General features: G+C 36.6%; 1 non-coding gene across 1 annotated transcript; it reads left to right on the forward strand.

Annotated features, from left to right (window-relative positions):
- Positions 1-434: 434 nt before the first annotated feature.
- LOC118143992 (small nucleolar RNA SNORA61) lies at positions 435-563 on the forward strand. Its single transcript, XR_004728465.2, has one exon. It is a non-coding gene; the product is annotated as a small nucleolar RNA SNORA61 (small nucleolar RNA).
- Positions 564-12,047: the final 11,484 nt, after the last annotated feature.

Consider the following 12,047-nt stretch of genomic DNA (forward strand, 5'->3'; position numbering starts at 1 on the left):
CAGCTCATCCCATCATTACATACATTTTCTGTATTTTCCCAAGGATATTTCAAATTCTTTTTTGAAGCTGGTTTCTGTATCTATCTATCTATCTATCTATCTATCTATCTATCTGTCATCTATCTACCTACCTACCTACCTACCTATCTCTGCACATATCTTGTGTACTCTCAAAAGCAAAAAATATGTTTTCCCTCTTGGTATAGGACATAACTCCAACAATAATAGTGCCTGGCCCATAATAGGTTGTCAACACCTGTTTGTAGAAAGAATGAGTGGATGGAACTACGTCAGATTTACCAGTCATGGCATAAAAACCATTCTAAAGTATGGGGATTATTTTTTCCTCCAAATTATGCCATTTCCTGTACCTCCAATTATCCCCATTATAGTCCTCTGCATTTTTTGGGAAAATCTTTATAAACTATAAGACGTTACTCCTGTTCCCTTTCCATCGAATCTGAAAGTTAGTCTTGCTGGTCGTAAAAGGAGGAAAACTAATACTGAAGCTGGCCTCAATGTTGTAATCTGGTATATAGCACGTGAGCTAGCTTCAAACAGGTTCGTAGAAAATAAATAAATAAATAAATAAATGAAAAATAAAAAAACCTATAAGAGGTTTTATCACATTATTGCTTATAATAAAGAGACATTAACTGGCAAATTGGATAAAAAGTGAGGACCCATTGGTGTGCTGTATTCAGGAGAACCATCTCACATGCAAAGATACAAATAGACTCAAAATAAAGGGATGGAAGAAGATTTACCAAGCAATTGGAGAATAAAAAAAAAAAAAAAAAGCAGAGGTTGCAATCCTAGTCTCTGATAAAATGGACTTTAAACCAACAAAGATCAAAAGAGACAAAGAAGGGCATTACATAATGGTAAAAGGATCAATGCAGCAGGAAGAACTATCCTAAATATATATGCACCCAATACAGGAGCACCCTGATACATAAAGCAAGTTTTTAACGACCTACAAAGAGACTTAAGACTCCCACACAATAATAGTGGGAGACTTTAACACTCCACTGTCAATATTAGATAGATCAATGAGACACAAAGGAAACTTAACAAGGATATCAAGGACTTGAACTCAGATATGGACCAAGTGGACCTAATAGATGTCTGCAGAACTCTCCACCTCAAATCCACAGAATACATATTCTTCTCAGCACCACATTGCACTTACTCTAAAATTGACCACATAAGTGGAAGTAAATCACTCCTCATCAAATGCAAAAGAACGGAAATCATAACAAACACTCTATCGGACCACAATGTAATAAAATTAGAACTCAGGATTAAGAAACTCACTCAATGAGAACACATGGACACAGGGAGGGGAACATCACACACTGGGATCTTTTGGGGTTGGGGGGTTAGGGGAGGGATTGTTGGGGGTGGGGAGGTTGGGGAGGGATAACATTGGGAGAAATGCTTGATGTAGGTGATGGGGGGATGGAGGCCGCAAACCACCATGGCATGTGTGTACCTATGCAACAATCCTGCAAGTTCTGCACGTGTACCCCAAAACTAAAATTATAATTAAAAAAAAAGAAACATTAGAAACAATCTAAATGTCCAATAATAGTGGACCAGTCAAATATATTTATGTATATTATCTCAAACAACTGACTACTATCTAATTATTAAAATTGTCACAGTGATCATCTCTTATTTTAACTGCCAGGAATTTTTCTTTCATTTAATAGTAGTATCCCAATTTTTCTTTAGGATAATATCCCTGCTAACCTTATACATAACCCTGATGGTGACCACCTTCCCTTGGCCCAATGGTAAGCATGTAAGCCAGGATTGGATAGATGTTCTGGGCACACAATTTGAAAGGCAAGAGATCTGAAGTTGAAATTTATTCACTCTATCTTGGATAAATTATGTATTGCATTCTTCTTTCTCAATTCATGAAGCAAGATGATTCCTTAAAACTCTTCATGTTTCCTTAAATTTTGCAAATTTCCCTGCGTTGTACGCATAAATTATTTTTCTGTTTAACATAACTAGAGTTGGTCTCCTGCAAACAAAAACCCTAAATGATAAAATTGGGTTTTAGAAAAACATTTTGTTGACCTGGAGAAAGAGTTACAACAAATTACTCCATGAATAAAGTAACTTGCAAAACCATGTAATGTGTTCAATACAAATTAATACATCAATACATGTATATAGAAAACATTATAAATGCATCTGTAAAAATATAATTAGTGTTTCTAGGAGATAGTGTTATTAATTTTTATTGTCTTATCTTTGTTAATTCTTTTTCAAATATGTTAGAATACCTTTATGTTACTTTGTCAATCAGAAACATATTTTGAAACAGAAAAAAAACTCATTCTTGATTTAAATGTCAATTACTTAATTTAAAAACTTATGAAGAATGATAAATTAATTTAAGAACCAAAGGAAAGAATAAATCTTAGTTTGTTTACTCAAATAAGAATCTGAAGCTTCAACATAGAGTGACAAGTTGACCATAGCCAGTGTACTTGGTTTGTGACTTAGGCAGGCCTGAGGTAAGTAGGAACGGGACTAGCTCTTTTGGAGGATTTAGTTCGACTGCTAACTTTGAGCATGACTGATGAAACTCGAATATTCCTCACAATAGCCCCCTAAATTCTTTCTATCTCTTCAACTCTTATATCTTCTCCTTTTTGTATTGCTTCATTACAACTTGCGATAAACCCGATTCAAATCTTCTTAAGCAAATAAATAAATAAATTGGATTTATAAACTTCAGTAATAAAAAAGTCCAAAGATAGAAAAAAACTTCATACATTTAAATAATATCTTCAGGAGTCAATCTCTGGATATTAAATCACTTTTCCATTGTGTTGGCTTAAAATATATAAAGGCGCTCTTGGTGATGCCCCAAAAGCTCCAGATCTATGTGTTTTCTGATTAAGTGTAACATATAAGATATTTTTGCTTTCAACAATTCAAAATCCCAAACTGAGTCTTCTGGTACAATGAGTCACGTGCCCATCTATGAACAAATCGCTGTTGACCAAGGGATTGTGATTGGCCAGACTCACCTACCCATTGGGCCAGAAGGGGAGTAAGTCTATTCTATCATGTGGAATAAGAGCAGGGGTAGAGTGGACGCCCAAGGGAAACACTATTTCTGTTACCAAAAGGATAGTCCATTTGGCACAGGTAAAACTAGCAAACTACCATTTTTTTTAAGATCAATCCAAGTGTGAGAAGATGAGAGTGAGGATTGAAGTTTTGAAATTTGGCAGTTCTTTTCTCTTTGAAGCTCTGTTACAAAGAACATGACCACCACAAAATAAAAGAATGTCAGGAAATCTGAGCTTTGCTCTTAGCGATATCAATACAAGGTTATTAAATATCTCTGAGCATCGGTTTTGTCGTTTGAAAATTGTGGGAGGGAGGAAAGGGAGTAAGAGAACAATAAGATGCACTCTAAAAGGCCCTTGTAATTTAGTTGTTTGGCTTTAAACTACATTTTAAAACTTTTTTGTCTTTCTCTCATATTAGCCCTGAAATAGACTTTGGAATTCTTTGCATCCCTCCTTTCCCACTAGCAACTCCCTTGTATTGTGCTTGCTTTCTATGTGCTTGCTTAAAAATTCCAGGAGCTAATCTTAAAATAAAACAGGCGTGGAGACTCACCTATGCAATTCTCCCCATCTAGAGATTGCCTCAAGGATGTTGATCTATAACCAGCCATTGTCAAAATGTCGTCAGCACACACTACAGGTGGGCAGTGACCCAAGACTGCCATTGGAACAAGACACACAGATGCTGGACTCTGCCCCACTCCTGCATGTTTCACACACCAGTTTTCCCTTTTTAAACCCTTTTGTTCAGCCTAAACTTTTGAGATGGTTCTTTTGAGGCCTACGCCCAGCCATCTCCCAAGTGCTAGCATCTGAGAGAGTTGTTTTCCTTTCATCATACCTTACTTCCATTTTGGCTTTTGAACAGCGAGCAGCCAGACCTGAGTTCAGTTACACCATCAGTTCCAAAATTCTATCTTCGGCCAGACCTGATTTCAGTTAAGATTCTTGATTAGATAAAATCTTTGTTTTTTCCCTTTAAGAAAGTGTTATTTCTAATACATCATGCCTTATTTAAAATATCTATATCTATCTATCTATCTACCTATCTATCTACCTATCTATCTACAATATTAGAATAAGTTTCTTGCTTGATGATCAGGTTTTGAGTAAAAACAAAACTGTAATATCTGATGACAAATATGTAAGGAACATTTTTTGTAAAAGCATGAATACATATTTTGATGGATTGCTTTTCAGATCTAACAGACTAACACATGATTTGGATGCTTTTGCAGGAAACGGATAATGTGTTAGGAGCAAATTAGAGCTCATTATGAAAACATGGTGCACTAATACCAGGTACAGAAATTATGCCATCAGAGTCCAAAGAGTGTCCAGCAGATTATAATTTTCATTTTTCAGTGCTCTCTAAAGAGTATGCTAGAGAAGCTTTGATAGAAAAATTAGAGCTATCCTCTATTGAACATCTGCTATGTGTGTGTTCTCCTTAACACCCTATTATAAAGCATACTGTGGCATTATGTATAGTGACTACAAGGTAAAATACACATATAAGAAAATTAAGGCTCAAAGAGATTAAACTTACTCAAGCTCATAAATCTGGTAGTCAGCAGAGATGGATGTGTTCTCAGGTCTCTTGCACCTTCTGAGTGTGTTGTTGTTTTCACTTTGAGACCATTCCTTTTTGTAACCTCCAAGGAGAGAGTGCCTCACAATCTTGCCTTGTATTTGGAAAAGTGTCCCCTAGAAATATCTTTGGCACATTTGAATTTCAGGCAAATGTATACCAATTAATGGACAGTCTATAATAATGCAGGAGGAGTTACAGCTTTTTTCTAAATTGCTATTATCTATCAGAGAATACAAAACTTTGACTTTAAAAAGAGTGAATTGGCTCCTATTTCTAAACCCAGACATGCAGTTAGTAGTGATCTTGCAGAAACTGTATTACTAGAATGTCTTGCATAAACATTACATTTGATTGCTAATGTAGGATCTGTTTTGTAATATAGCAATATTAATTTCCCTTTGTTTTTCATAGTATCCTTGGCAAAATAAATAATAAAAATAAAAACAAAACCCTCATTTGAAGGAACATGCCTCTGAAGCAAGAAGTACAAAAGAATTTAGCAGCTGAAAGTTTCTTACTCTCTTAGGAATGGTGACTGTTTTTTATTAAATCAGTGGACATAGGTCAGCAGGGCTGCCTTCAACAGTAATTTTGGATGAATGGAGCCCTAAGGCAATCAAGGCAAAGATTTCCTGTGTGCATGTTAATTTGAGTGTCTCATAGTGCCAAAGGCAGTAGCAGAAGCCACAGCAAAGAACATGCTAATAAAGTAGCTGGATAGCTGTACAGGGAAACAGAAGCTGAATAGGTCACTAGTCTTAGTTCAGCCACAAGATTTCTTTCTATTCTAAATTTTCACAGCAGAGTATTATACAAGCTCAGGTAAATCTCAAGAGGTTAAATAATGATTCACCAGCCAATTGGAATGTTTCCATTTTAGATGTAGTCATTATTTTGGTAATGTCATTGATTGCTTAATTCTGCTAGTTTCTTTAACAGCAAAGGGAAATGGAAACCATTCCTGTAATTGCCAAGATACAGCTTTACACAGAAACCAGTTGAACTGGAATGAAACTTATGCCAGGCTTTCAGTTAATGAGGTTTCTCAATCAATCCTCAATTGTTGTTGAGTGCCTACTCTAGGGTACTCCAGGTAAATTCTGTGCCATTAGAATTTTTAATGTAGTGCTATATAAGAACTTGGAGGAAAAGGAAATGAGTTTGCCTTAAGAGACCAACTTTGAAAATCAATGTATGAAGCATCGGTAAGCAAATTTGCCTCAGATTGAATAGCTCTCCTGGCTAATTGTAATCTGATTGAATGAAACATATTAAAGGATGAATGTGTTAATAGATGGAAATATGAATTTCCTGGTGGTGGGTGGGGAGTAGTTGTAAGAGACTGAAAAGCAAAGGTAGAAAGTAAAAATCAAACATCTAGAAGGAAAACCAGCCAACTCAAGTATGATGCAAATTCAGCACTGGGATACCCCAACTCTAAGGGCAAATACAAATTTAAAGTAAGAGGCTTAACTTTCCCTGTTAAAAATAAGAGAGGAGACTATTCTCCCTTTCCCTTTTCTTCAAGCATTTACTTTTAAAAGCTTGTAAACTCTTTCTCTTCTTTTTAAAATATATGTGTGAACCCTTTGACAAATTTAGTAAGCCTCTTGCCAGCCTAATGACCCAAAAATGTCTTTCTCAAGGACCTCAGAACCATCTCTTTGAAATGTAATCTTCAAGGAACATAGCATCCCTACCTCCCAGTTTCTGTAGGAGAATGGGAGCTAACATCAGTGGAAGCCTCATTCCAAGTTGCAAAACTACCTCCTGTCATAAATATGTGAGAAATTGATTTTTCTTTTGAATAAAGCCAATAAGCTGACACAGAGTCACCCCAATTACCAAGTGAAATGAGGACAAACCAGGTGTGACAAATGGTGCTGTTAAGTCCTCCCACTGGAAACCTAGTTATTCTTCATCTTGAGAACGTGTATGAAATGGACTGTATCTGTCCGCTATATAAGAAGCTGAGATCTCTTTTTGCCTTTGCAGGCTGTTTAATAGATTGCCTGTGATCCACATCACATTGTGGTTTAATGCATTTTCAATAATAAACTTGTTTTCTTTCTCTTTTCATCTTTGCAGTAAGGTTTTCTGGATTGGGCAGAGGTTTTGTTTCTAATTATGTTTTACCAACACAACTTCCTTTGCTATGGCCCCATGTTTATTCCAAGCTCCTGATTATAAATGATTTTTCCAAAAATGAATGTGTGCAATGCATTAAATAGGTGCAAAAATGTTGACTTGCATGATTATTATTTTTATTGGAAAATAATAAGCCTTTGATTATACAGATCAGCCTCTATGAGTCTGATTATTGTTAATACATTCTTAAGAAGAGTTTGTTCTTGATATGCTATCAAATTTCTATGCTTTTAGGTCTGAGAACCAGCCTCCAGTCTCTGAAATTGCCAAGATTACTGCTATTCTGTGAGGAATAAACAGCCAACAGGCCTTCCCTAGTGAATTTAGACATGCACATTTTCATACAAAATCTCTTCAGAAACAAGAAGATATTAGACTGGAAAAATTGTCTCCCTATAAAGAATTGATAAATGTTCAAACAAATGTTATCTGGTCAGGTGTTGCTCTTACTTAGCTTTAGACTGAAAAAACGTAAACATTGGTGAGCCTTCAAATTTCAATGTAGGATAACCAGCTGAATTTACCAAGGTAGAAAGAAACAGGTATTCTACTAAGGAATAAAGAAAAAATAAACTCATTATTGTACAGTGTTTACTTCCTAACATCTCAGATACAGGGATTGGTAGACAGCAGAAGGAGGATACCACTTTATTTTGACCTTAGCATTACTGTCCACTGTTTCACGTGTACAAAAGTGTTGTGTTTTTGGTTTTGTCCTTTAACTCAACAGCCTCACCACTGGCAGAATGTGATAATCTACAATTTATAGAGGTTTATGTTATGTACCTATGGAAATGCCTGAAGAGTGTGCTTGAGTATTCATACTCTTAAGTAGCGCTGAAAAAGAAAAGAAACATCAATTTTCTGAGACACTTCTAGTTCCATTGATTATCCGGAGCTGACCTTTTAACTTGATCACATATGGCTCCTTTACTTGAAGCCCTAATGAGAAGCTCTCAATTTCATTTCTTCTATGCTCATTTTGTCACCGAGCCTGTTAAAATAGTAGCATGCCTTTTAACAGAGCAACTTGATCTTAATATATCAGCTTTTCTCTGTTGACAAGAAAAAAAAAAAAAAAAAGGAAAGTCCGTAAATACATATATTGGTTTATTCCGAGCCAAACCTGAGTGACCATGGCCCAAAGCACAGTCTCAGGTGGTCCTGAAAACATATGCCCAAGGTGGTGGGGTTACAGCCTGGTTTAGTACATTTTTTAGGGAGATATAAGACATCAATCAGTATATGTGAGGTATAAATTGGTGTGGTTCAGAAAGACAAGACAACCCAAAGAAAGGGGGGTGCTTCTAGACCATAGACAGACCCAAAGATTTTCTGAATGGCAATTAATTGAAAATGTTAAGTTATTTTCTTAAGATCTAGGATCAATAAGAAAAGAGTGTCAGGGTTAAGATAAGGGGTATGGAGACCAATATTCTTGTGAAGTCTCATAGGTGGCTGCCCTTAGAGACAATAGATGGCAAATGTTTCCTATTTATAGCTTTAAAAGGAGCTAGATGCTAGATTCTCGGTTCATCTCTTTGGAATTGGGAAGGTTTAAAGAAGAAGCATCTAGTTATGTTCATAGAGATCTTTACAGATGCAACTGTCCCTCAAAAAGATGACTTTGCAAGACCATTTCAAAATATGGTCAAGAAACATATTTGGTGGTAAAATATATTGATTTCTTTCATTATCTGTCATGTGATATTATGCCAGAATAATGCTGGAAAGTAAGACACGCTATATAGGGATATATAAAACCCATCTGATAAGATATTACAGTTTGCAGAGCCTGACTCCCCAGTCCCCTTGGGATTTGAGCAAGAGAGAAAAAAGGTCAGAGTTTAGGCCTCATTTCTATAATATATATAACCTAAACCTATGGATACAATCTCACCTCGGCACACCCAGGCTGGATACCTATATATTGCTTAAGATACAAAGCCACTGAAATTTATTTTTATTTGAAGTTTGAGGTACTTATTTTAGATTCTAGATTATCTTACTCTTCAGCTTTTCAATTACTGAGTTTTTTTTTAACTAAGAAATCTTTTAGTTTGTGAATTCTTAGTTTTATATTAGCTTAAATTTTGGTTATGAAACATTTTGGTGGTATGCCATGGACTAAATTAGATTTTCAAAATTATTATCCATTTGAACTTTATCCAGAAACTAAAAATATTAATGAATATAGTGGCTGGTTTCATTTTAATCTCATCCCTAGTTTCCATGATTTGTAAGAAAAAAGGTAGTAGATAATCTCTAAGACTCACTCCAACTTAGTCCCCAAATGCATAACATATATAATCATTGTCCATCATACTCATCAAGAAAAACAACAAATACAGAGAAAATGGCCATTTGGCAATGGGAAGAATAGTCTATACACTTTTACTTCAATCTTCCATATGTTTTTAAAATGGAAATTAGGCAGAGGGGAGAATGAATGGGAATGAAGAATGTTAAAAACTCACTCTGTATTTCCAGTCCTAAATTAAACAGAGCTTCTGAACTTCACAATGCCTGTTTGTCTATCTATCCATCCATCTATCCGTCCATTTCTATATATAATCACATGAAAATACATATAACATATGTGTGTGCAACACATACACACTTAAATTCACATACACAAGATTTCTCCTTTCTTTTCTGAATTACCCATAATATTTTGTACCTTGCTTGTGATTGAGATCCATATTTGAAGTTTCCTTCCAAGAGTTTTTAAATAAATTCTTAATTTTTTCAAAAACTTGTTTTTAAAATGTTCTATTTTATCATATATTGTTACAGGAGTTAAGAAGAAATTACTGGTGGGGTGCAGGGGCTCACGCCTATAATCCTAGCACTTTGGGAGGCTGAGGCAGGTGAATCACAAAGTCAAAAGATCAAGAACATCCTGGCCAATATGGCGAAACCCCATCTCTACTAAAAATACAAAAATTATCTGGGTGCAGTGGTATGAACCTGTATTCCCAACTACTCAGGAGGCTGAGGCAGGAGAATCATTTGAACCCAGAAGGCTGAGGTTGCAGTGAGCCGGGATCACGCCACTGCACTACAGCCTTGCCACATAGAGAGACTCTGTCTCAAAAAAATGAGGAGGAGGAGGAGGAGGAGAAGGAGGAAGGAGGAAGGAAGAAGGAGGAAGGAGGAAGGAGAAGGAGAGGAAGAGCTGCAGCAGCCGCAGCCAAAGAGAAAGAAGGAATTACTTAGGCAGATAGTGAGGGTAAAGAAATCCTCACTAAAGTTTTCCTTTTAATGAAAAGCAGCGCTAGATAATTTTCCTTTCTAACAATGAGCAGCTTATAAAGTCGAGCTGCAGACATAGATGCTGGCAGTTGTGCCAATCATGTTCAAAATGGCAGTCCCATCTTCCCATGTGTACAGTAAGGAGCAGACTGATGGCGCCAGTCATCGGGTGAGTTCATTTGCATAAGGTTGATGTGGGGTGGCCAGTCTTTCCTTCCCCCACCTCCCCCAACTATGTAAATGTCATACCTGTGGGCCCTACGTAAATGAGACACCTCCTCTCCTCTAGCCTGCTTATAAAATCTGCTGCTGTCCAGGGCCTTCCCCCTTTTTTTGCATGTCTCCCTCTCTCTGGCAAGAAGCTGTTCTCCTCACTCCTTTCTTCTGTCCATTAAACTTTCAGCTCCTTTAACTTACCCAAATGTGTCCCTGTCCTAAATTCTTTCTGGCATGAGACAAGGAACCCCAGGATGTACACCCCAGACAATGTAGCTGCTTCAGTGTTGGTTACTTTTGCTTCAATGTAAAAGGTCACAAACCTCACTTAAAAAAAAAGTGTATCCCCCTGTTCACTTTCCAGCAAACCCACCTGATTTTTTGTTACGCTTCAATTGTAAGAACTCTTAATAGTGGCCTTAATTATCTTTTTATCTTACCCTTTTCAGTGCTAATCAAGCAGATTATACATAGAAAATGTGGCTATTACAATTAAAATAAGATCTTTATACCATTACATCATAAGGATGTGATTTATTCAAGAAGTATAATACAATTTGTGTGATTTAAATAACTAAATTATGATTCAGCAGTTAAAATGTCATTTTATCTCATATTCTAATTGGAATGCTCCATGTAATCATCAAAACAGAAAGAAAAATTGGGGATTAAATTGAATTCTGACAAACAGTAAGGTTCACTGACATTCAGTAATACCTAACTAAGATGCCATGAAAAGTAAAACACCAATTTTTTTAAATGTTATTTTAGCATACCTGGGGCTCAGTTGCAAAGAGTTAAAATAATCAGGTCTGATTACTTAAGCTTGTTTCAGTGCTGGCTGAGTAATGTCAGAAGAAGTTACTGAAATAAATCGGAGTATGTTATGGTCTTTCTTAGGACCAAGGCAGGTGGTTGCTTATGCATAGCTCTAAGGGGGTGCCATTCACATTCACAGTTGTCCTGGACTTGTGTATTTATTACCGATAGAGACAGGAGATAGCCAAGGGTCTGTGGCAAAATTCTGCTTTCAAGCCTAAAACAGTCGTAAGGCTGAAAAACCAGATTGCTGGTCCTGGATGAAGCCCCTATGTCAGTCCTGAATGAAGCGCCCCTATCCTGACCTATTCTCTCTGAGCAATGCCCACCTGTGCACTGGGAGGAATGGGTGGAGTCTCAGGAATTTCAAGCCATTTGCAGTGGGGGATGAGCTTGGCCTCTTCATTTCCAGGGTGGTGACCTGCAATGATTCAATAGTTGAGGCAAGAAACCTGCTAGGAGGACTCTCTCACTTTGCTGAGAATTATTTTTCCTTTTTTCCTTTCACCCAATAAATTCCATTCCCCACACCCTTCAATGTGTCTACATGCCTAAATTTTCTGGTCGTGACACAAGAACCCAGATTTAGCCGAACTAAGGGGCAGGAATTCTGCAACATTACCATCATCGTCTGTCAGGTAGCTGTATGTGTCTTGAGAAAAAGGAGGCTTTCTTCTAATATGAACAAAAGCACTGTTCAGGCAGCAGCAGAGCTAGACTCTGACTCTAGATACACATGGAAATACAACAGGCTGGAATCTCTACTTGCCTACATTGCAGCTTCAATTAAGCCTTTATTCCTTGTGAAAATATATGGAAATTCAAATGTAATCTCTCCTCAAGAAAACTAGTATCAATCAATGAGAATACTATATTCTGAAATAAAGTAATAAAAATTGCATAGCTCTTATAGT

The sequence above is a fragment of the Callithrix jacchus genome, chromosome 11 (assembly GCF_049354715.1).
Source record: "Callithrix jacchus isolate 240 chromosome 11, calJac240_pri, whole genome shotgun sequence".
NCBI lineage: Eukaryota > Metazoa > Chordata > Mammalia > Primates > Cebidae > Callithrix > Callithrix jacchus.